Genomic DNA, 26,389 nt, shown 5'->3' with positions numbered 1-26,389 from the left:
TCTGAATCATTTGAAGGCGGTTAAGCAGACCCTGGGGTAGACCAGAGTAAAGAGAGTTAGAGAAATCTAGGCGTGAAAGCACCAGCGCTATTACCACCTGGACCAGGGCTGAGTGGGACAGCAGATGAGCAATTTTTCTAATTTTACGCAATTGGAAAAGACTGGTAGAAACCACAGCCCCTGTAGTGTAGTTCCTATATTCCCAATAGGCTCTGCGCATTGGAATAATATCTTCAATAGTATAGACGTAGGACAGAGGTTAACTAGGTCTTCTACTGACGATATTAGACTTAAGTTTTGTGTGCCAGCTAGCTCAGAGTTCACTAGAAACTTTCTCGAATAGGCGAGGAGGAGTTTAACCTCCCTGGATAGACAAGAAGGGATTTAGTTTCTGACAACCATAGAACATGACAACTTTGCTCTCCCTAATCAAGAGTATATCTCTAGAGTCGTGTGAAAACAAAAGACAGCTATTTTACTCAGTCAATACGTGCATACTTAGTTTCACCAGATTGTAGAGAAAAGAAGAGACGGGCGTTTTCAATAAAAGGTGTTATTTATTGATCAGTCTCTTTTCTCATACAAGAGAAATGAATCGCTACAATTGTAATACTGATAGTTAAGTAAAGTGCATACAGTAAAAGCAGGATTATAAAATAATACTGTAACAGCATTGATATGGTTTCTTAGCCATATGATACTTTAAAATGGATAAAAGATATACATACATATATACATTGACTAATCGTACTCAACTGGTGCTTCTAACTACGCCTACCCCGGTGTACCTGACCTAAGCCTAATACATGGGAGGGAGTAAGTAAGTAGCAGTTTAAGTTAAGTTTGTTTTGCCAAGAGTCTGACTCTCTGTAAGGGGTTAGTCAGTTCAGTACCTGGGATTTAGAAGGCAGGAGGGCTGGTATCTCTTTCTCAGGACTCGGTATCCCAGTTACCCGCGAGGGCAAGCTGGAAACGCTGGAGGCTGGATTCCTCGGCAAGAGGAAAGGCAGCGTTTTTCCTCAGCGCGTCAAAAGGGGAGGGGCAGCATCCGTGGGCTCTCGCATCAGCTGGGCTCTCCGGCAAGTAGTCGCTGCTCTAAGCTCATCACCACCGTGTTTACTTAGGGCAGTGTCGGTATATTTATACCTGAGAGGTGCCGGGTTTGACGTAAGGATGGACATAAGACGTCAATTAAGAACTGGTCATTCTTACATTCTTTACAGGAGTTCTCGAACGAAACCAAAACAATAGCAGCGGGGATTTCCCAGGTTTGCTGGAGGCTTGGTTTGTTTAGAGAACTCGGTGTGCCTTCTAGGGGGCTGGAGGAATAGTGCTTGCTTAATGTGACAGCATGCGCTATGACTAATTTATGAAACTGGTTTCTGTGCCGTTGTATGGATATTAGTGATTTATAACCGAACAAGGGTCAGAAATAGGAGTATCGATACAGGTCCCTAGATAAACACACTACACCCACTCCACGAATTCATGTCCATATTTACTAACCTAATCAATAGTAAACATAACTAATAGTGCATGTGTATACCGAACCACCCCAAAATACATTTTTCGCATTTGAAAATAGGCATATTCGAAATACACGAAAATGAGTATAGGTACTGTATGCATTCAAGCAGTGTAATCATTCAAAAAAGGGATGCACAATTTATCTCAGCATGAATGATTTGCGAAAATAACACATGAAATGGCTCTTAATACAGAAGAAAAAGTGCGAGATCACTTCATCACATATAAATACAATTACTTGTAAATATGCTAGAGGCTGAGGTAAAATATTGTCTCTAGAGTTCCTAAAAATAGAAGCTCTGTTCTCTAAGAATAGTTCTACTTTAAGCAGAAGATAAGTGCCAAAAAGTAAATATTTTGGAATTCCAAAAAAGTTTTCGTTTTCAGGGGAAGAAGAAAAATAGTTCCAAATTGTCTAAGTAGCTCTGTTTATTAAAGCTGAAGGCCAATTTCAGAGTTCAGGAAACGTTGTGTGCTCGATTGCTTAAAGTTATTCTTTCAGTTCGGGGGAAAACATCATGTCAGACAGATTTTTAAAAAAGCAGTTTACCGCTTCAGGTGAAAGTTCAACCAAGTTGGAGAATGTCGCTACCATGCAGTCGTGCGCATGTTCGCATTCAGTGATGTTTTGATCAGCATTGCTTACAGAAGGCCGTACCTGGTTGATGCTGCTTTCATCCTGTACTTCACTACCCTTCAATCATAGTGGTGAAGTCTCCACGAATGCCGTCATCAGGATAGGTAGCCGCTGGGGACAGCACAATGCATGAGCCTTTACTGGACTCAACAAAGTATCTGCATCCAATGGTACTTCTGATTGTAGTGTAAGACATGTGTCCAACACGCATTCCTCGCCGCATAGCATGCATCTCAATACAGGTAAGACACAATTCTGCCATATGGGTCTGAACGAAAGAAACCAGGTCATATTCAGATCTCTTAGCCGGGCTAATCCAAGGACTTTAGTTATGCGGTCCCGATAGCGTATAGCTAGGATCGTTTCTTCCATTGTTGCTGGAGTCTTGTCTGTGACATGGCTTGCCATAACGAAGCAGGAGTAGCAAAAATAAGATGCCTGCTACGAGTCCCAACAGGAGTGGAAGTCCGCCAAAGACAGAATGGACAAAATTGGGAAATATACCCAGGACTGCTTTGAATGGGGTTAACAGTCCCGAAAAAACGGTCTTAAATACACTCGCGATACCATTTGTATCAGAAATATTTAAGATTTCGCTTAGCATTTCTGCGAAGTGTAGGGGGCAATTTGTCGATAACAATGCATGTATCTCTTCCGTTGTCTTGCAACTTGGAGATCATACGTTTCTTTTGATGACGTCAAGTGAACTGGCGTCTGTAGGAGCACAGTCTTCATTCTACTTAAAGTATCAATTCGAATAGAAGAGATTTTCAAACTGGGCCAAATTTTTCCCTCCCTGTCTGGAGTGTCGTTTGGATACAATACTCGCTCACAGCAAGTGACCATGGAACTCACGCTTACTAGATAAGGTTTTCCTGGCAGCAAGCCACAACATCTGTGATTCACAATTAGAATGTAGCTCCCGTTAGAAAGCCGTCTAAAGAATGGCTCTATTTTTGTTGCAGGTGTGCCGAGCTGGTGACATGAAAGGTTATTTGAAGTCCCCTCACAGGCCCCATGTAAACTTATACCCTGACACAGAAGTATACCACTTAGTGATTTTTCACAATTGTTACCGCTAAGAAATACACTCTGTCCTTTTTCACTATAACATGTGTGTGTATAAGGTAGGTTCCATGTTGACTTAATGTATCCTTTACCCAACCTTTCATACTGGCCTGCCTGTATATATTTCTGGCAGTATCGAAATTGGAAAGTCGTTATCGGAATAGTTATGATTCCATGTATCATCCATTCAATGACAGGTCGTTCTGACATTGTCAATGGTAATCTCTCAAGTTTTTCAATGCTCAGAATTGTATACTCTGCACCCTTTTGTGCCAAGCTGATTTGTGTATCAGTAAGGTTAAAGATACCGAATAATGACGTTGTGTTGATTAAACGCCAAGGCACGTAGCCTGAACACAGATTTTGTAACGTCCAGCCAAGCTGTACAATAGAACGCAATTGGGACTGACCGTGTTGTAACATCAGTAAGTCTTGCTCTATTATATCGATTGCAGATGATACAATACTATCCAGTGAATATATTCTGGAAGACAGAGTCATTAACCCATTGTCCACAACAGAAAGTGATTTTTCCAAATTAACACGGTCAATTTCCCGTATTTTCTCTGCTGTTTCAATTTGAGTTACTTTCCAAGCTTCGTTGTAAGCTGCATATATAGAGGCTGCTATGAAACGTTTTTGACGCTGTTTGCGTGGTCCCTTAATGAAGTCACGCAAGTCAGCACCTTCTTTAAGTAAAGTCAAGTGTTGCTTAATTTCTGCCAGTGTGGATGTCCGTAGCCATTCGAGGCAGAGTTTACCTACACTGTATGTAGTTACAATCCCTGGATGTTGTCGCTGGGAGTATCTAGGGTCTGGCCTGGTTAATGTGAACCCCTGTATTTTGTTCAGGAATCTATCTTGACACTTATTTGTGTCTGTGGGCCAGATCAACCATTTTTTCTAATCAGGATGTGTTCTGTTTTGGTTTAAAATATGCGATACGTCTATCTCATCATCTGTAGTGTTATTACTGTCAGGTGTTGGTTTTGGAATAGACGGTTTGTTTAAGTCTTTAATTTTGGCTAGGCCAAAACAGGTTGTCTGTTGAATTGTGTCATTAAAGAATATAATTTGTTCTGGGATCATGCAGGCTCTAAACAATGATTCTAAACCTTTGACCTGCCAATCTCTTGTACCCCAGATTGTTTTCGTTTCAATGTTATTGTTCCAGAAATCAAAACCGAATGTATTCATTTTGTCAAAAAATGTTTCTGAATAGATTAATTTTGTATTTGTAAGCATGGTTTTCATTCCAGTCTTATTTAACAGTTTGAAATAAAACGTTTCTGCATTACTTGTGTTAAACCCTGAGAAATATGGAAATTTTTCATAAAATGTTTTCGAACTGCCTTTTGGTGGAGTTGCACAATGTTCCCATTGGTTATAATTAAAAACATTTCTAGGTTGAGCAGATTTATGCAGATAATGGTTACCATAGTGGTTGTAACAGTACATCGGGTCATAATTAGATGAACCCTGTAAATAATCATGTTCTGTAAATTTAGCTGACATCACTAGATCTGACATCATATCATTAATACTTTCAAAGTCCCAATCATCAGCGAATGTGCTTGATTTTACAAAGTCACTTAATGAAATCTTGAATTGATGAGGATACTTCAGGAGCTCGACAGGGCCATAGATTTCGTAATCAGTTTTGTCCCATGCTACCCCACCGGGTATAGGATTGGCTGTGGAGTTTACTGAAGAAAGTTCTCTTTTCTCGATGTGTGAAGACTTGTGTGGTTTTAGCACCAAGTTGATATTCTGACTTGCTGTGTCCATTGTAACATATTTTCCCTCAATGAAATGTCCCAAGTATAGTACCAAGATGAGCCAAAGTATGAGGACAAATACACCTTGTGCCACCCAAAATTCAATCCATGGAGTCCATCCTCTCTTTCAATTACATCCCGACGTGTTTACGCCCCCCTTTTTTTCATTCCGCGCCAAAACCACCTTCGTTATATAAGCCACTGCTAGTAGAGCATATACTGTTTGACCCGAGGAATCCGTTTCGTCATCTTGCCGTTTGGAACTGCACCATCCTGCAGCCCATGAAGTTTACATTGTATTAAGGTAAGATGTAAGCCCAGTCTAGAATATCGGGAACCATTTACCTTCTTAATGTATCCCTTGAGGGTTAATATTCCCTTTTCTCTTTTTTTTTTAAAAAAAGGTTAACCGGAAAATAAAACACACATCATTCTCGGCGTAGCAGTCCTTCTGTTTCGTCGTATGGAACTGCACCAATCTGCAGTCCATGATATCTTCATTTTTACAAGGTGAGACCTTAGTCCGCTCCCACATTAAAAATTGTTTATATCTTTAGACATGGTTATTTATGAGTTTCTATGTCTCCTCAAGGACTAATTAGAAGTAACATCTTTAAACCTTGGCGAAGTGGTCCCACTAACCTATCATCCGGAAGTGCACCCAACTGCAGTTTGCGACACTTCCCACATATAAAGGTGAAAGCTCTTTCCTTAGAAAAGGTATTGCAAATAACCCAATTTTTACGAGATAGATTTTGATTTATCTAAAGTCCGTTTGAAATTTATTTACAGAAAATCGGGAAAACAAAGCGGTAATCCGACTTGGTTCTCTGAATGGAACAGCACCATCTTGCTGTAGGCATTCGTATATTCTTTTAAAAGGTAACTGGTTTCACAAAATGCTGACGTTTCAAACGATAAGATCAGTTAGATTACTAGTTCAAGTATACGATCAAAGGTATTAGGCAAGATTTAATGCTTGCCATTGTGCAATTTATATGTTTCAGCCTTCTCTAAAACCCGTGGCTTTTTTTAAATTCGTTTTGACCACCACGATTGGAATTCAAACAACCAACAATAAAGAGGTAACTTCCCAGTTTCTATTCTGTACGAATAAAAATTAGACTAGCAACACTGACAACGTTAAACTCCCTGTTTTTGACCATGGTTTCTTATATATACATTTATATGGTTTTTGTTTAATCATAGGGACCCCTTTTCAGTACAATTATTAAAAAATAAGTCGCGTAGTAACAGTGAGTCTATAGAATCAGGCAGAGACACGAATAAGTGGCTGTTTCTTCTGAATGGCAATCTATTGAACTGTTAGCTATAAATGCAATATAGCACTGTATCCTTTCCTGTTTGAGTGTACATGCAAAGATATGACGAAATGAGTTCTATATTGTGAATCATAATGTCATCACATAAGGACTACATCAGTGTACCAAATCATGGTGTTTATATTTTTTATCAACTATAGTGCTGTTTACCATTTGTTCGCATTATGTAATTTGTCTTTATTATTATAAATTTTGTCTATGATTAGGTATCATCTTTTACAAATGTCCTCACTATTCATGATTTTTGGCATATCCTTCTAATCTACCGAGGAAAATATCAGCTTTTTCTTGAATTATGTAAGTGTTTTTATATACTTTAATCCAGGAGTGAAATTACACCACAGCATTCTGGAAATTAGAATAAACTTCTTCAAGAATGATGCTTGCGAATATTAAATGCACTTACATGCCGGGTTAGCGATGTAACATAGTACTAACCGGGAGTGATACCACACCATATTATATATGTGATCATTTAATGTATTTACAAATAGAGCTCTGTTAAAGTTAAGCTGAGTGTGCACTAGCCGTGTTTATACATCAGTCTAGTATATGACGTTAAGTGACCAATTAAAATGTCTGGACCTCTAGGGGAGAATTTTAAGTGTCAAATAATTCACATTTTGTACGGAACCATTAAGGTTTTTTAAGTAGATAAATAGATTAAAATGATTTAAGGATTGGTATATGTTGATATATAACATTGTTGTTTTCTTAAAACATATTTTTTACAGAGTTTAATCAACGACTCCTGAGGAAGGCAGTTTCCCTACTGCCGAAACGCGCGTCGAGTCCACTGAATTAATCTGGAATAGTTGACATTTAATATTTTAGTACATATTGCTTTTTTGTACATTAGTATTTTATTAGTCAGGATTTATACTTGTATTAGGAGGTTATTCTTTTCTTTTCTCAATGAATGTATTTGATGTATTGTGCCAAAGATTTTAATATGTTAATGTATTATTGTATCATATAGTTTGACTTATTTTTTTAGTCTCTATATGATTTTTACTTTATGTTGAATTAAATATATCACAACCTTTTTAAATACACACATTATCTCCCTACATTTTGTTCTTTCTATTGGTCCAGCGTCTATGGTCACTTATTTTGTGGATGTCCTAGGATTTTATACTTACTTACCATAGTGGTTGTAACAGTACATCGGGTCATAATTAGATGAACCCTGTAAATAATCATGTTCTGTAAATTTAGCTGACATCACTAGATCTGACATCATATCATTAATACTTTCAAAGTCCCAATCATCAGCGAATGTGCTTGATTTTACAAAGTCACTTAATGAAATCTTGAATTGATGAGGATACTTCAGGAGCTCGACAGGGCCATAGATTTCGTAATCAGTTTTGTCCCATGCTACCCCACCGGGTATAGGATTGGCTGTGGAGTTTACTGAAGAAAGTTCTCTTTTCTCGATGTGTGAAGACTTGTGTGGTTTTAGCACCAAGTTGATATTCTGACTTGCTGTGTCCATTGTAACATATTTTCCCTCAATGAAATGTCCCAAGTATAGTACCAAGATGAGCCAAAGTATGAGGACAAATACACCTTGTGCCACCCAAAATTCAATCCATGGAGAAATCAGATAGGTTTCTTCTAGTTGATGAAAGAGTTCTTTTGCTTTGTCTTTAAAAGTCTTTGATGGTGCCGGCAGTTCCTCAGGTTCGCTCGGATCCTCAGAAAAATCATCGAAGTTGATGAAATAGCCAGATGCAGTTCTGTCAATTGTTTCAATTGCTTCTGGATTCCTTTTTGTTTTTGGAATTTGCTTTGTTTCATTAGCATAGTCTGTGGTTACATCATTGTAGACTGGTGTTTCTTGATGCATTATTCTGATTTGGATTTCAAGAGGTTTAAGTTCCATGGCTTTGTTGCATAGTCCTTGTTGATTCACTGTAGGTTTATCAAATGTGATTAGTCTCTCAGTTTGAACCTCTGTGTTTGTAGCAAATTTTGGTGTTCTGCTATTTCTTGGGAGTCCACTTGGCCTACTACTTATTATCGGCCACATGATTGTGGTTTAACCAGGTCGATGGATACAACTCGGTTCTCCTTTTTACCAGCAAGGGGCGGTAGTACAACTGATCTTGTTCCGTTGATAGCTAAGACAGGTACTGCCTTTCTGTAAGAAGGCCCAAATTCCTTCTTCACCGTTATTTTCTCTCTAACCAGATCCCCGATTTTTGGAATCCAGACAGGCCTTGCTGGGACAGGTGGTTTCTCTTCAGTGGTTGTTGGCTGTTGTTTAAACTTTATGTTGCTCAGGTCTTTTGTTGTTTCGTTTAAGTCCTGTAAAATAGCCAAACGATCTTTGACATCAAAGCATTTCTCTTTAACCACTGAAGTTTGACTATCGAGGTCCTGGATTAACATTCTAGTCCCAAACAATAGTTCGTACGGACTGAGACCTCTCAGAGAATTTCTTGGCAGATTATTAAGACTACGTTGGACACTTATTAAATGTTTGACCCACCCAGCTCCCGAACCTAATACCTTTGCCGTTATAGATTGCTCTATGCCTTGGTTTTTTCTTTACACCATCCCGTTTCCCTCAGGAAGGAAGTGATAAGAGTCCCGCAATGCAATGCCCATGCTGGCCATGCCCCCCCCCCCCCATAAGCTCGAGAGCTAAAAGCAGGACCATGGTCAGGATGTAGCATGCCCCATGCGTATATGCCATTATAGACTCGCAAATCTTTTTATAACAGTTCAGACGTCAGCCGAGAGCTGGGGTCTACATTTTAAGTGATGATAGTCTTAAATAATATACATTGGGACGCATGTTTCTTGTTTAATCATGCGAATAGATCGCTTTATGCTTTCTATTATGTGTTCTGGCACTACCTCGGCCGGTTCGCCACTGCGATCTCTGTTGCAGTTTTCACAATTTTTTGCAAATTTGTGATTATCCACGCTCATCCCCGGCCACCAGTATTCTGATTTTAATTCTGTCAAAGATTCTTTGATCATCTGATTATTATTATTATTATTATTATTATTATTATTATTATTAACCATTTTATAGCGCGCTCTGCTACTGAGGAGTATCCTGGCGCGGGGGAAAGAACAGCGAAACCACGTGCTTTAAGAAAAGGGATCTCAAGTAGCGCTGTTAAACAGATGAGTTTTTAGGTGTTTTTTGAAGACGGCTACATTGGGTGTGGAGCGCAATTGAAGAGGAAGGGCATTCCAAGCGCGCGCCACGACCACCGCAATCGACTGGCCGCCAAGCCTGGCACGCTTGAAACGGGGAAGGGATAGTCGAAACTGAGTGGAAGATCTCAGAGTACGTGTGGGAATGTAGCTAACAAACCTTTTCCTCAGGTACTGGGGGCCTTGTTGGTGGATAGCACGAAACGCCAAAACTAACGACTTAAACCGGATGCGCTGTGCAACCGGAAGCCAGTGAAGTAAGCGCAGCTCCGCGCGGACACTCAACCATCTAGGAATGTTGAATAAAAGGCGGACTGTCGCGTTCTGGATGACTTGCAGGCGTTTTACCAGATAAGAAGGGATTCCGCTGAACAGAGCATTGGCATAGTCCAGCCTGGACAGTATAAGCGCACGCGCAACAGACTCCCTTGCCTCTCTAGGAAGCAGGGGAAAGAATTTGCGAAGCATTTTTAAGGTCGCAAAACAGGTGCCGGTAAGTGTTTTGATATGGTGTTCAAATCTCAAGTCCTCTCCGAACCAGATGCCCAAATTCTTGGCAGGTCTCCCCATCTCTTTAGGGCCTGGAATGTCAGGCGGCCATAGAGTTCTCATGAACGAGGGGGGAAAAGAGCCATAAAAGAGAACCTCCGATTTGTCCTCGTTGCACTTCAGCTGGGCCCTCGTCAGCCAACGAAATACAGCGGACAGACAAAGATGAACTGTAGAGGTATCGAGGTTGTCATCTGGCCAGGTAAACAGCAGTTGGGTGTCATCTGCATACCCTATGATCTTAGCCCCGAACTGCTCAGCTAAATAAACCAGAGGTGTAATATAGGCGTTGAACAGTAAGGGGCTAAGGGTAGAACCTTGCGGGACACCTGTCAGCAGAGGCTCGGACTTAGAAGCGTAAGGGGGCAGCCAGACCTGCTGGGTCCTGTCAGACAAGAAGGAGGACAGCCAGTCTAACACAATCCCACCAATGCCTATTTCCGCCAGCCGGCCGAGAAGAAGCTCATGGGGGACGGTATCGAACGCGGCAGAGAGGTCCAAAAGGATAAGGACCGCTCTGCCGCCTCCGTCTAGGCAGTCCCGGATGGCCTCACTCATCTCCAGGAGGGCTGTCTCGGTGCTGTAAGCAGCCCTGAAGCCCGACTGTGCCGGGTGGAGGGCATTGGAAGTTTCGACAAATGTCTCTAGTTGTCGAAATGCCACCTTCTCACAAATCTTTGTGAGAGCCGGTAGGAGAGAGATTGGTCGGTAATTCCCGGGGACCGACCAGTCTAGACTAGGTTTCTTTAGGAGAGGCAGAAGCTTAGCCTGCTTCCACACAGTAGGGACCACGCCCGTCCTGATGCCTTAAACCCAATCCCATATGTGCTTCTTGTATTAAGAAGCCTCTCCTGTTCCTGTTTGGAATTACCCTATCCCCCACTCCAGGGATTTGAGCAAAAGGAACGGAGTTTGCATCGATTATGTATGTATAATTGAGTGGATAGGTGATGGGTAGCGCTGAGCAGTCGCCTTTTGATGACGTTTTCACCGCCAGCATGGTTTCCCCGTCAACGTATTTTCCTGAACGCTTTTTTGTAGCTACGGGAGCCGATTTAGTTGCTTCCGCTGTGGCTGTCTCAGCCAATGAATTCCCTGCAGCGTGAACGCCATCACGCTGATGACTCAGTGAGTGTATCACGTGAGTCTTTTGTAGTTCCTTTTGTAAAAGAACTACTTGTTCCCAAAGCGTTTTTTGCTTGATTGTGGCACCTGTGTCATCTTTGTAACCGTTTTCAACCCATTTCTGCAAGTTTTCGTTGTATGATTTGACGCAGGAATGCGAATCGCACACTATTAGTGTCGGGAATTCGCGATCGGCATTATCTAGCGCCATTTTTAACGCTATTATTTCAGTATGTTGTTCTGAATTATTTTCTACCGAGTGTGATTTTGTTACCAGAGGTCTCAATTTACCACACGTTTTTTACAATCTCGCATGTGGCGTTATCGGCTAGTTTTCCCCAAACTGAGGGTTCTGCATAACTGTTTGTGTATATTACGCAGGCGTAAAGTTGTGTGGGCAGAATGACGCTAGGCAGAGGGTATTCTCTTTCGTATTCTAGATTTTTAAATTTTTTCATTTCCGGGTCAAAATAGTATTTCACTTTGTCTGTAGCAAGAGAATTTTTTCATTGTATCCATTTTGGATTTAGTGCCACAGTAGGTAAATTACATGGGCTTGTTAATGCCTCAAAGGCTGATTCTGCTGTTCTAACAGTAATCCGTCTGCCGTCAGCTTGGTATCTTTCTCTTGCTACAGCTGTTTGAACCGCATGAACAATGTTTTCCTTAATGCTGAATGTTTTTTCAGCTTCTGTGTACAAATGTGATTTGTATGCTATTGGTACCGTTTCTCCCTCATTAGAGGTCAGGTATGTGAATCCCCATCTTCCTGGGATGACTCGGATTACAAGGTTGCGTGTGTTATCGCGTGTTTGCAATTTTGTTTTAGCTATCATGTCTGTTTGCAATGATCTCAAAATTTCTGTGTGTTTTTGAGTCCAATTGTTTCCTTTAAAATCTGGTTTTTATTAGGTCATAGAGAGGTTTAACTCTCTCAGCGTAATTTAGAATGTAAGTTCTTCCGAAATTCAGGAAACCTAGAATTGATTGTAAGTTTTTTGTGGTAAATAAATAAATAATACCGGATCTATTTTTGAATGAATGAATAACAGATAGCTCAATAAAATAAGAGTCAAGATTCGAGGTAGTAGGAGTTTCTGCAGGTTTATTACAGCATAAGGACAGGATCAGGACAACCTGCATAGGAACAGAGGTGACAGGGCCCAGCAGGACAACTGGGGCCCAGCAGCTGCCGGGGCTTGATCTGGGATGAGCGCGCTAGCTTTTTAATAACAATACATGGACTTATATACATAGCGCAAACACATAGCATTACATTGCAGTAGGCGTAACAGTGGGTGGAGCAGAAGGCGTGACGCATAGCAGTCGCGAAAGATAACAGTAAAAAGAGGTGTAACTGGGAGTATACTTAGGCATGTGATGCAAACGTAACAGAATATGTCATGAATGGGCGGAAACATAGGAGGGGGCTACCTAAGGAGCCGGGACCTCTAACCTAATGGTGCGCGAAAACTGGCAATGACTTATTACTAGGAGAAGCTGGGGGCTACGAACTCTGTGCTAGGAGCAGAGACTAGAGTCTGGAGGGTCGGAGCGACATGTACCTAAACCCTATCTGGTATCTGATGTTTAGGGAACATGTTGATATAAACTAGAAGTCATGAGGGGAAAAACTAACTTGATTCTAAGGCTGGACCATGCATTATTCTACATGTAGTGCGTGATGAAGAATACTAAATGACCATTAAATACAGTATTTCTCTAACATGGAGACGAGAAGGCTAGACAATGACGGAAACTATTGATGCAGTTCAGTAGCTTAGGAATGCAGAGAAGGAGGACTGAACTGATAGCTGGAACTATAACATACTTTTGGCAGACTCAGAGGCAGAGCCAGAGCCAAGCTGCACCGGGCACTGCGAGGCAGGAAGTAAGTGAAGGGTCGAGGATACAGGTGGGGGCTGTATCGCTCCTTAGCGAGGCTTTTCAGGAGACAGGAGCTGAATCTGATGTCCGGGCCCTTTTGAGGCCTGGAAACGGGGACTTTATAATGGAATAACGTGCACACTGGGAAACGTGGCAACGTAGCTTTACATAGGCCTGATATTCGTAGTATTCACGAGGACTGGAAACTGGCATACTAGAGGTGGACACAACTGTAATTGCGTCATTAATCGGACATGGGGAATAACATATGCATATTGGTCATGCACACATAACATATGATGGATGAGGCGTAGGGACACAGAACATGGCAAAATTTACTTTTCCACATTCCCTCCTTGTCACTACGTTTCCATCAGGAAACATCAATTTTCATGATACCATCTATCATTTCATACAGTACCATTTGCTCGTCTCGAATTGTCTTGGAACGAGATTTAGAACGGGGCTTGGGACTAGGAATACAAGAGGTAGCACACATGCTGCAAATCGCAGGGCCACATTGTATACAGAGGCAGCAGCTAAATATGATCGCTACTGCAATACCTAGAAAGGACAGGACTTTCCATCCCCAGGCGGAAATTATATTCCAGAACCAACCTGACCATGTCCAGGTGCCTGGATCTTGATGTAACAGATGGGCAATTTTATGGAGTCTGGTTATAGCTGAATAAACAGACGGCGCGTTATTTGGAATGAAAATGCAACAACTGGATCCGATGAGTCTACAGGCCCCGCCCCTATCGGCCAGTATGACGTCAAGGACGAGACGATTCTGTAAAACGACAATTCTCATAAAGGATTGCTCTTCAGTTAAGTTACCTAGAGCGGAGGCAGTCTCATCTATTACAGCTTCAAGGGTTCTTGTTAACCTACGGATTAGCTTACTATTTACAATTGTACCTAAATAAGGGAAGACACCTTTATCTATATCAATGAATTGTTCTGCGGCGGTTTCAGTATAATCGACAATCGGGAGATTTCTCTTGTGTCTAGTGCGTACTAGGAAGGAATTCCTATGGTAGTCAGGTGGGGCTAGAAAAACAGGTGGCAGTAGGAAGGCAATGTAACAGGTTCCCTCCCAATCGAGGGGCAGACGAACATATGCGGTTTGACCACAAACAAAATAAGAATGACGTGAGGCTTTAAAAATAGATTTCCCACTGTCACTATACTTGACAATAGTAGTACATTCACTATGTCCTACATGTACGGAACCATGACTACGGACACATAATTCGCCTTTGACTGGTAGTACTGAAATAGCAGGTGAGTCTGGAGTAGTATCAGACTGAACATTCAGGACCATGAAATTCGACGAATAATTACCTAAATTATATACTTCATTTTCTAGATCTAAACCTGTTCTGTGGGGGAGACCTTGCTTGTCTGGGAAACATGTACTGTTAAGAAAAGACATATCTGTTGAGGATGACGTTAACGTGGACCATGCTCCACATGAACCATTATGTGAAAATGGATAAGGAAAAAGTGGCAGAACTCCCTTCGGTGTCTGGAAAGGGGGGAGTCGACCACACACCCAACAATTAGTGGCATTGCTGGTCTGGTGTGAATAATGTAACATACGGATAAATGTGTTGTTACGCATAGCGAGGCGGTAAGAATATTCGTGAGGAGGCAGATCACTAAACGTGTGCTCTACTGTAGCATTAGCAGACATATTAGCATAAGGAACTGGAAAATACAGATAGAACGCATAGCTGGTGCAGGAAATCAAAATGCTGATGAATAATACGAAACTCAGAAAAACGATACATTGAATTGAACTTCGACTAACTCTCTCACTATGGGGGTCTATTTTATACATGTCAGAAACAATCTAACCGTTTCACCTAGGGGAGGACTTATACAATCAAACTGACTGACTTATTTTACTAGACCTGAGCTTTAACTTATACTCCTGTTGCGGAGTTTTCTCTAACAAGGGAGGGGTTGTAATAATGTCTTTTGCGGGACAGTCCTTTAAAACAATGTCTTGACAGTTTTTAAAATCCTGGGAATCCTGGGAAATGTTCTTGGAGACAGATTTCAGTCCTTTAAAAAGTTTAATATGAGAAAGGTGGATCCATCCTTTTCTGCCTTCCAGCTTGACGGCGGTACGGGTGGTCAAGAGGACCTGACGTGGCTCCTTCCAACGAGGCTCCAGCGGACTTGATCTGTCAAAATTTCGGACCATCACAAGGGAACCTGGAACGATTTCATGCGGTGCCACCTCGGTATTGTCTGGAAAGGCGGCAGCAACCTGTGAACGACATGAGTTGAGGGCAGACATCAAGGAAGCTAGGTAATCTGTCAACATATTACATGAAACATCGGTAATACTTCGGGGTCTAGGAGTACCCCACATGTTAGGGGGGCGGCCGAATACGACCTCATACGGGGACAGACCTGATCTGGAATGTGCGACCATGCGCATATAAAACAAAGCGACTGGCAGAGCTACTAACCAGTCCACACCTTTTTCTTTACAGACTTTTGCAATACGGATTTTCAGGGTCTGATTATGTCTCTCTACGAGACCGGCTGCTTCAGGATGGCGTACACAATGGAACTTCCACTGGTACCCTAACAACAGGGAAACGTGCTTCATTAACTCTGAGGAGAATGGCTGACCGTTATCAGAATATACGACTCTAGGGAGTCCATACCTAGGGAAAAATTCACGAACCAACTGCTTGGCAGTGGTCGCGGCTGTGTAATCTGGGACTGGATATGCCTCTGTCCACCTGGACAAAGCGCATACAACTACAAGGACATACTTGAAACCTCGACATCGCTCCATCTGAATATAATCCATCTGGAGGACTTCAAAAGGGTGGTCAGGGGGCTGGAAACCACCTTGTTCCACCGGGACACTTTTACCTGGATTAAACTGACAACATATCATACAGGTACGGACTTTCTGCTTGGCTGCAGCTCGTAAATGTTTATTGAACCAAATGTTCTGGATACTGTCTAACATAGCTTTTTCTCCTAAATGTGCTGGACTATGTGCGGTATTGATAATGACTTGAACCATAGAGTCGGGGAGAAACCATGTGGCTCTACCCTTCGTTAACCATCCTTGATCTGTCTGGACCCCTCCTTGTTCAGACCATTTCTTGATTTCATCGGGAGTAGCATGTAACTGGATATCTATGACATCTTGTGTAGGGTCCTTAACTGTCATGCATGTAGTCGGATCTGGAGTGTGTGTCTGATTAACTGGAATGTCTGGAGTCTGTGCTGTAAGCTTGGCTGTGCGGTCTGCTAGATCGTTACCTTGGGAAATAATGTCAGTAACTTTCGTATGTGCTTTGCATTTCATGATAGCAATGGATGTCGGTAAATGTATGGCATCTAACAGGGCTTGAATAAGGAGACCATGCTGAATCTTGGTTCCATGAGAAGTCATGAAACCTCTCTCCTGCCAAAGCACTCCGAAGTCGTGTACAACTCCAAATGCGTAACGTGAATCTGTGTAAACATTAACTTTTAAGTTCTTGGCGTGTATACAGGCTTGTGTCAGAGCAACTAGCTCTGCTGCTTGAGCGGACAGGGTATCAATACGGTGTGTTTCAATAACTTCGGTGTCAGTAGTCACTGCATACGCGGCGACTAGTTCTCCTGTACTAGTTCTCATACATGAACCATCCACATAAAGTGTCAGGTCAGGATCTGGTAACGGAATGTCTGTCAGGTCTTGTCTTGGCTTTGTCGTAATGTTAACTACTTCCACACAGTCATGTGTGGCTGGATTTGAACTAACTGATGGTAACAGTGTAGCAGGATTCAGGATGTTGCAGCGTCTAATTTCTATGTGTGGCTGGAACAGTGTCAATTCATAACCTGTTAAACGTGCAATTGTCAAGTGCTGAGTTTGTGTTCGGTTTAAAAGAACTTCTACTGAATGTGGGACTTGTACTGTCAGGGAATGTCCTAAAACTATGGAATCACTTTGTCTGATAGCTAGTGCGGTGGCTGCAACTGACTTGAGGCATGCAGGCAACGCCTGGGCGACTGGATCTAATGTGCTCGAAAAATAAGCACAGGGCTTGGATTGTCCTGCTTGATCTTGTGTAAGAACAGATAATGCTGTACCTTCACGTTCAGTAACGAAAAGTGTAAAAGGCTTACTGTAGTTCGGTGTAGCTAGAACTGGAGCTTGACATAGGGCTTTCTTTAACTCGTTGAAACTAAGTGTGTGTTCAGATGTCCAAGGGAGGACAGTCGATACGGCTGCCTCCTGTGTCGTTAACTGTATCAGTGGCTTGGCTAGAAATGCATACTGGGGAATCCATTGTCTACAATAAGAAGTAAGGCCGATAAAAGCACGTACCTCCTTCTGGGTTCTGGGCTGGGGAAGACTCGCTATTAACTGGATACGGTCGGGTGTCAACTGCCTACCCCTCTTGGACAGCAAGTGTCCTAAGTATACCACTTGCTGGACACAGAATTGAAGCTTCGAGGGTGACACCTTGTGCCCCATCTCGGCTAGGAAATACAGAACTGTCAGGGATGCTCGCTCGCAAGCACGTTCAGAACGGGCTGTGATCAGTAGATCATCGACATACTGGAGCAGGGCAGTGTCAGTTGGCATGTGAATATTGTCTAGTTGTCTCTTAAGTGCTTGACTGTAAATACTAGGACTTTCTGTGAAACCTTGAGGAGCGCGTGTGAACATATAGCTCCTTCCATTTAAACAGAATCCGAAAAGAAACTGGCTGTCTGGATGAATGGGGACACTAAAAAATGCATTCTTGAGGTCTATGACAGTGAAGAACGTGGCTTCGGAATCAATAGCAGTTAACAGGGAAGAGATATCTGGGACAACTGGGTACTGTGGAATAATACATTTATTAAGCTCTCGTAAATCAATCACTAATCGATATACTGGGGGTGCATTTGGATCAGTACGTTTCATGACTGGAATGATCGGAGAATTACATACATTGGAGTCAGTTTCTACAACTACTCCTTGAGCCATGAGCTCGTCAATAATTTTGGATAAGGCTGCTACAGCCTCAGGTGGCAATCTGTACTGTCTGATTCGTGGTAACACTACACCTGGCTTGAGAGTCACACGATAGGGTGTGATTTGCATATAACCTACATCAGTTGGACCTTGTGCCCATAAATGCTGCGGAACATTAGACAATCTGGAATCAAAATCTCGTAATACATAGTGACCCTTAAAGTCACGTAGGAACAGACGTATTCCCTCTGGGGAACAGCAAATAACTGCACCTAACTCTTTCAGTGTCTTAATGCCTAACAGATTTTCTGGACATGACTTAGTAAGTAACAGATCAGTAGTGCGGGACAATGGACCTACTTCTAGAGTAACTGGCTTTGAGATCTCATTAACTATTGGTTTTCCTGAAAATCCAAGGGAAACATTTCTTGAGCCTGAGAGCGGAGCCCCTGGAACTTCGGCATGATTAATTGTGGTCCTACTTGCCCCTGTATCGATCAAAAACTTTCTGTCTTTCCCTAATACTTGACTGTGAACATAGGGACCTTCTTGATCTACAGGAATCTCGATGAGAGGCAAGCCTACCTCCCTCTCTAGGCTGTTTCATGAATATGGCTGGTACTCTGGATACTCAGACTGTGCATACTGGTACATCTGTGATGTGACATGCTGTGTTGCAGCAATAGGCTGCGGTACTGTAACTGTCTGTGGTGCATTCTGTGACTGAGGAATCTGTGAAACTTGTTCTTGTCTCGGCGGACGTGGTCTTTCTTTAGTCTTACCAGTAGCTATGTTGTGTTTCAGAACTGCACACTCGTTTATAAAATGACCTGACTGTTTACAATAATTGCAGTTCCCTTTAACGGGAGCTGCAGGATGACTGGCTTGATTCGGACCCCTCTTCTGACTGTCTTGAGGAACAGATTGTGCAACTAGCACTTTCATTTTCGTGTCTTTCATACGTTTTCTCTCGTGTTCTTGCTCTTCCCTGATTCTATTCTGGTGGTACTGGAGCATCTGGAGCATCTGGGACGGAGTATTTGCTTGCCAGGTGCTTTCGACTTTCAAAACTCGATTTTTAATTTGTGGACTTGAATTCTCGACTAATTTAGTAACGAAAAGGTGAGGGTATGACTCACTACTTGTCTTGAGACCACTGTTGATACTGAAACATTTTTCAAATCTAGAATAAAAATCACTAATATCTTCATCTTGTTTCTGTTTACAGGCTGAGATTGCATCCCAGTCTTCTTTTCTAGTTGTCAATAATCTGGGTAAAACTTGAATCAATAATTCTGGTAATTCTCTACATTTATCTCCAAGACCGGTACCTGGTACTCGTGCCTTGTCTTCAGCTTCTAGAGCTGTCCAATCGATCTTTTTCTCTCCCACCTCCCATTCTTTTTCCTTTAACTTTTCATACACCCCTGCGGGTAACAGGACCTTTAACATTTTAATGATATCTGGGTAAGTGTATTCTCCCATACGGAGCATGTCTTTTAATTCTCTATGGAACCCCGCTGGATCTTTGTCATGACAGGGAATTAATTTCTTCATTTCAAGAAGTTCCATCTTTGATATTGGAGTGTATACAAACACTCGTTGCATTTCGCCACCCGCCCCTTGGACTGGGTGGACTTCTCGTAACGGATTCTGTCTGTCTATGTAAAACGGTTTACTTTCTGGGGGTGAGACATGAACAAAATGCGGGTTCAAAAACGTTCTATATTTGTGGCGCTGTTCTAGAATGACACTAATTAAATCGGTACCTAGACCTCTCCATTTGTACTGGAGTAACTCGTTCAGGACATCATGTAACGGGCCTGGATCAGAGTGTTGACCCTCATACAGAGTAATGAGGTGCTGGATCATATACATACCCACCAGTCGTTGCTCGGCTGGGGGCAATTTCAGAAACATTTGTGCCACTATTTCGTCTGGAAAAGTGGTAGAATCAGTAATCCATCGGACTGCTGATCGGGCTAGTTCTTGTTCATGCATAGTACTTAATTCACTGTAACCGACTCGTGATTTCAGAATGTGGTCGGTAGCTTGGAATACTTGTTCTAGGGAACCTTGTTCTGGCGCTGAATGATGAAAAATAGACTTGGGTTCTAGGCGTAAATGGCGATCTGGAAATCTAGATTTTCCTACATACGCTATTCTGGCGGGATTCTCGTCTTCTTCTTCAGGATCAGAGATACTCTCTTTCTCGCTTACTTGTGCTGCTTTACGCTGGTCGTGTAACCTTATTATTTCTTTACGAATTTTCTTGTACATACTCTCCATGGCACCGACGGTCTTGTGCTTACCCTCGGCTATATTATCACTCCACCTTGTCAGGATTCTCATTTCGGCGGAATCTTTAGACGGGTAGTCTTGTTCTCTTATTAGACAATTGATCAGGAACTTTAATATCATGAGCTGGATCTCGGCTTTCCTTTGAGACATAATCTCGCCAATACTTTCTGGATCATCCCCTGTACGGATGAAACGATATATTCTGTCTAGATCTTCTTTCATATTCGGCAAGGCGACTAGATACTCGGTCACTCTCCTTACACGTAAGGAATATAAAACCATATTATATTCGCCTGGAACTGGATCATAGACACATTCGTTAAGGGTTTGCCTGATTTCTGTAACAGACTGATGTTTGGGCGTGCGCTGTAACGCTTGAGCATGTAATTCGAGTAATGTTAAACGCTTGTGTGGCGGCGGGGTTTGAGGAAGACCTCCTCCTGCGGCCCCTAGACTGGAGTCGTCTACTGAGGCTCTACGTCCTGGCAGAGTGGGAAATGGAACTGTAGGCTGGACCGGGGGTACCGTAACAGGTACTCCGGTGTCTGGAGGAGCGGGAAGTGCCTGATTTGCAGGGACTGGCGGAGCGCGAACAGGATTCGCATATTCTGGGACTGTGTCGTCCAGATAGGACGAAATAAAAATATCAGCTGCGGTCGGTTTGTGACGTAGCTTGGTCGGAACTAATGGTGGCGGGAAATTACTGGATGCCTCTGGGGTCGCTTTTGGCAAACCTTCGGCAAGAAGAGGATACATACCCTTAATAAGGGCATGCCTCTGTCTGTCTGACTGTTCGGCTTTGACTTGTTCACCTATCTCGATTAATTCTCTTTCTTGGGCTCGTTCCTGGGATTCTCTACTTAACTCTGACTTTCTGACTTCCTTTTCCGTTCTTTTATGCGCTTCTTTACGCCATAACTCGATGGCATCTTTCTGTGACTGTCTGGCTTTCTTTTTCCATAATGCTTCTTCTACTCGCATGATACATTCGGCATCCCATGTACCCGATACGGGCCATCTATACTTTTCTTCTAACTGTTTGGTATACTCTACCCATAAATCTAGATATAATATGGCGCTTATGCCATGTTTCTGATACATAAAATGACCTGGACTGTCCCTCGGCGGAACAGGAACTGCTTCTTCTAATAAACCCTTTCTAGTTTTTAACTGACGTAACTTGGAAAATATAGGCATGACTGAACTGTAATCTGGACACAATACAATATACAATGAAAACACGAAATCACGTCACACTCATACCACAACATTAAAATACATGAAGAACATTATAAATAACAGTTTGAACAGAATATTACCTGAAATACTGAGAACAGAAATACAAGAATTTTCTCGAGAACGGAACAGACTAGAGTTACTGGATGCACTGCTATAACAGTACGAAACATACCGGTCCCATAAAGGGACGCATCAAGACCCGTATCCACCTAGGTGAACACTTCGTTTGTGAGTCTGGGCACCACCAACCCACGGACCAGGAGTCAATTTAGATTGGTCCTGTCTAGATACTACCCCAGCAATGGTACTCACCGGGCAGCACGGAACGGAAGGCCTCGGACTGGACTGGACTGCTACGACGACGAACTTCGGACTTCAGTTACGGGTGGGCCTCCGGATACCTCGGACCTTGGACTCTCGGCTTGGGCTCTGGTCGGGACTCGCCGCGTTCCTCCACCGTCTCGTTCGGATGCTGGACCGCCTCCTCCGTCTCCTCCGTGGGCCTGAGGGATACTTGAAGCAGAAATATCTGCCAGTGCACGGTATGGTTCCGTCACGACTGCAGAGGGTCAGGGGGTCGGCGTGGCTTCACCGACGCGTGGGGAAAGGGCAAGTCCCTGTTCGGGCGCCATTATGTGGTAAATAAATAAATAATACCGGATCTATTTTTGAATGAATGAATAACAGATAGCTCAATAAAATAAGAGTCAAGATTCGAGGTAGTAGGAGTTTCTGCAGGTTTATTACAGCATAAGGACAGGATCAGGACAACCTGCATAGGAACAGAGGTGACAGGGCCCAGCAGGACAACTGGGGCCCAGCAGCTGCCGGGGCTTGATCTGGGATGAGCGCGCTAGCTTTTTAATAACAATACATGGACTTATATACATAGCGCAAACACATAGCATTACATTGCAGTAGGCGTAACAGTGGGTGGAGCAGAAGGCGTGACGCATAGCAGTCGCGAAAGATAACAGTAAAAAGAGGTGTAACTGGGAGTATACTTAGGCATGTGATGCAAACGTAACAGAATATGTCATGAATGGGCGGAAACATAGGAGGGGGCTACCTAAGGAGCCGGGACCTCTAACCTAATGGTGCGCGAAAACTGGCAATGACGTATTACTAGGAGAAGCTGGGGGCTACGAACTCTGTGCTAGGAGCAGAGACTAGAGTCTGGAGGGTCGGAGCGACATGTACCTAAACCCTATCTGGTATCTGATGTTTAGGGAACATGTTGATATAAACTAGAAGTCATGAGGGGAAAAACTAACTTGATTCTAAGGCTGGACCATGCATTATTCTACATGTAGTGCGTGATGAAGAATACTAAATGACCATTAAATACAGTATTTCTCTAACATGGAGACGAGAAGGCTAGACAATGACGGAAACTATTGATGCAGTTCAGTAGCTTAGGAATGCAGAGAAGGAGGACTGAACTGATAGCTGGAACTATAACATACTTTTGGCAGACTCAGAGGCAGAGCCAGAGCCAAGCTGCACCGGGCACTGCGAGGCAGGAAGTAAGTGAAGGGTCGAGGATACAGGTGGGGGCTGTATCGCTCCTTAGCGAGGCTTTTCAGGAGACAGGAGCTGAATCTGATGTCCGGGCCCTTTTGAGGCCTGGAAACGGGGACTTTATAATGGAATAACGTGCACACTGGGAAACGTGGCAATGTAGCTTTACATAGGCCTGATATTCGTAGTATTCACGAGGACTGGAAACTGGCATACTAGAGGTGGACACAACTGTAATTGCGTCATTAATCGGACATGGGGAATAACATATGCATATTGGTCATGCACACATAACATATGATGGATGAGGCGTAGGGACACAGAACATGGCAAAATTTACTTTTCCACATTTTCAGCGTTCTTGGTGCTGGGATTACAGCGCATTTCTCTAGGAAATTGTCAGCCAGGCTTTTGCCTTCACTTGATAATTCATATCCTAAAAACAGGACAGTCAGATGGGCAATTCTTGACTTCTTGAAGTTGAATTTGTAACCCTCTTTACTTTATCATGCGATCAATCTCATCAAATTATAGAAGGCTAATGAAATAATTTGATGAGATTGATCGCATGATAAAGTAAATAGTGACCACGGGGGAATCTCTCATAAGTTGCGTTGTTTTTTCCTCTCTTTTCCCTGGTCCTGAAAGTGTTATTAGAGGGGGTCCCATTATTTATACTATTGAATTTGTAACCCTCTGCTGCGAACCCAAGTATTATGGTGTTCACTCTTTTCAAGTGAGTATCCAAGTCATCATCTGTTAGATAGATGTCATCGACATAAGATAATGCCTCATCATCATATATTTGTAGTAACTCTGTTACTCTCGCTGAGAATAATCCTTTCTGCGAGCCATTTATTGAGAAAGCGGTCAAATATCTGCTTTCAGGTGCTATATTTTGACAAAAGAATCCATTAGAGATGTCTAATGTTGTTTTGTATTTTTTGCGCACTATGCTATTCATTAGTGCTGCACTGTGTGAGTTTTGTACTGCAAAAGTTTTGCAACATGAGTTAAGGTGTCTGTAGTCCAAAACTAGACGATATGAATCATCTGGCTTGGAGACAGGAAACAAAGGATTGTTCATTTGTGAGGTGCATGTTTCAATCACCCACTGGTATTCAAGTTGATCTAAGATCTCCCTGACCTGTTTTTTTGCTTCTTGCTTAATTGGGTACTGCCTCTGTGCAGTTGGTTGTGATTTTAACTGGATTTTGTGAGGAAAAGAGTCCTCATCCCATCCCACATGGTTTTTATATAATGCAGGAGCTTGGGCTACTGCCCACTTTCTTGCAAGTGTATATTTTTTATGAATTGGAATGTGATTTGAGAAGGCAGGCATAATCATTTCTTCGCCATGAGGGCACTCCATGACAAACTCCGGTGGCCTGTCTTTTTCAGCTAAAAGGATGTCATAGCCTTTGGAGAGATTATCCCAAAATAGACCCCTTATTTTCCTAGTCTTATCTCCCTCTCTGCGTAATGTTATTTCGTATATTTTATGAGGTTTGGTAACTCTGGTGTCTGCAGTTTCCACCTGAATGTATTCATTCGTGTCCACTGTCTCCAGATGATTCATCAGGATCTTGCGAGCTATGCTCACTTCTGCTGCGCTGTCTAGCATTGTCTGAGCCCACTCTCCGTTTTTCAGCTGTGTCCTCAGTATCCTCGGCATCTTTGATTACTTTAATACTGGCTACCTTCTTCTTTGGAAATTGTAACTTTTTACTTTGATGAGCAGGTTCCTTGTCTTTGGACTTGAAGTGCTCTTCCCTTTGTTCTGACCGTCCTCTTCTTTCCGATTTCTGCGAGGAAGTCTGAAAAGATCGAGAGGGACGTGTATCAATATCTTGATATCTATCAGGTTTCTTCAAATTATCCCTATTTCTAAGGTTGTATTTTTTCTCAGAGGGCTCCCTCTAGGGAGACTTGTGTCCTTGGTCCGGAGATCTCTCTCTCCGCCGAGGAGACCTTCCTCTGGACTGGAATCTTTTTTCTTTGGGAGTGGATTGTTTATTTCCATCCCAGTTCTTTTTTGGAGCTGTTAGATTATTTTTAATAAATACCTTTTCAGGATTTTCATTTAGTTGGGGTTTCACTGGTTTCCCACCCAAACTATCTCTTCCTAGTTCTTCATAGGATTTTTCTATGATTCTGGCAAGTTCAAATGGTTGTTCTGCTATATCTGTTTCTTTCAACTTCTGGCGGATCGCCACAGATGCTGCTTCTCCTTTTATGTTGGATAACAATAAAGCTGAGACCTGCTTGAAGTATTTCAGTAATTTCATACCCAGAGTTAAAGCAGGTTCTGGACCGTATTCATTTTGAATCTGTTTTAGCACATCAGGTATTACCGCCATGGACGGAACACCATGTGTTTTTGTGTAAATGGAAGCAAAGACTGTGCCCCAAGTGTCACAGTCCTCCACATGTGGTGCGATCCCCATTGGAAGGCAGATAGTCAGAATTCTGTGTTTCTCAGTAGGGGTAGTATCCGGAAATACCGCCTCTATTTGAGTGATTTTTTGTGCTAACCAGAATGGAATTTGTTCCCGTTTAATGGGTACTTTGCCTAGACAGGACTGTATGTTCTGTGGTGTGATTTTATTTGTGTTCCCCTGATGAGGGGTCAGCTGTGGAATTTTAATAGCTGGTTGGACTGTTGAAGTCCGCATTACATATTGGACTAATTGTCTATGTATTTTAATCAGTTGCTTTAACTGTACCAAAAGTTCTGGTATTGACATTTTTTCAATGTCTGGATGTGGTGTGTAACCGGCTAGAACCGGCCCCGTTGCTCCTGGTCTACCTAGTGTACCGAGCCTGGTGATGTGATCATTATGTTTTAGGGCGCCTTTAAACCAGAGCAGGTGCTCTTGGTATTTTAATGGGATTTCCACCTCCTCGAAAGGAGTGTACTCATCCGGAGGTTCCTCTATTTTATAATAGTGGAACTCTTTTGTGACAGCGTTTGCTGCTGCAAAGTTTATCCATGAATAGAATACCTCTGTCTGCCGATATTCGTGTGCCTCAATTACGAATATGACTTAACCACCTCTTGGTGTTAGTCCATTTTCTATAAGTTTAAGTGTTATAGTTTTTCTTATGCTGACCGGGATGAGTATTGCATCCGGGTCTTGCTGTAGGAGACTTGTGTCTTCCGCTAGGAGTTGAGCTGCTATTCTAGCTGTCTCCCTCTCTTCTTCAGTTTCTGACATTTTTACTGACAGAAAGGTTTTTGTTG

The sequence above is a fragment of the Lissotriton helveticus genome, chromosome 7, assembly GCF_964261635.1.
Source record: "Lissotriton helveticus chromosome 7, aLisHel1.1, whole genome shotgun sequence".
Taxonomy (NCBI): Eukaryota; Metazoa; Chordata; class Amphibia; order Caudata; family Salamandridae; genus Lissotriton; species Lissotriton helveticus.
The sequence above is the reverse complement of the archived record's forward strand: the minus strand, read 5'-3'. Positions refer to the sequence as shown.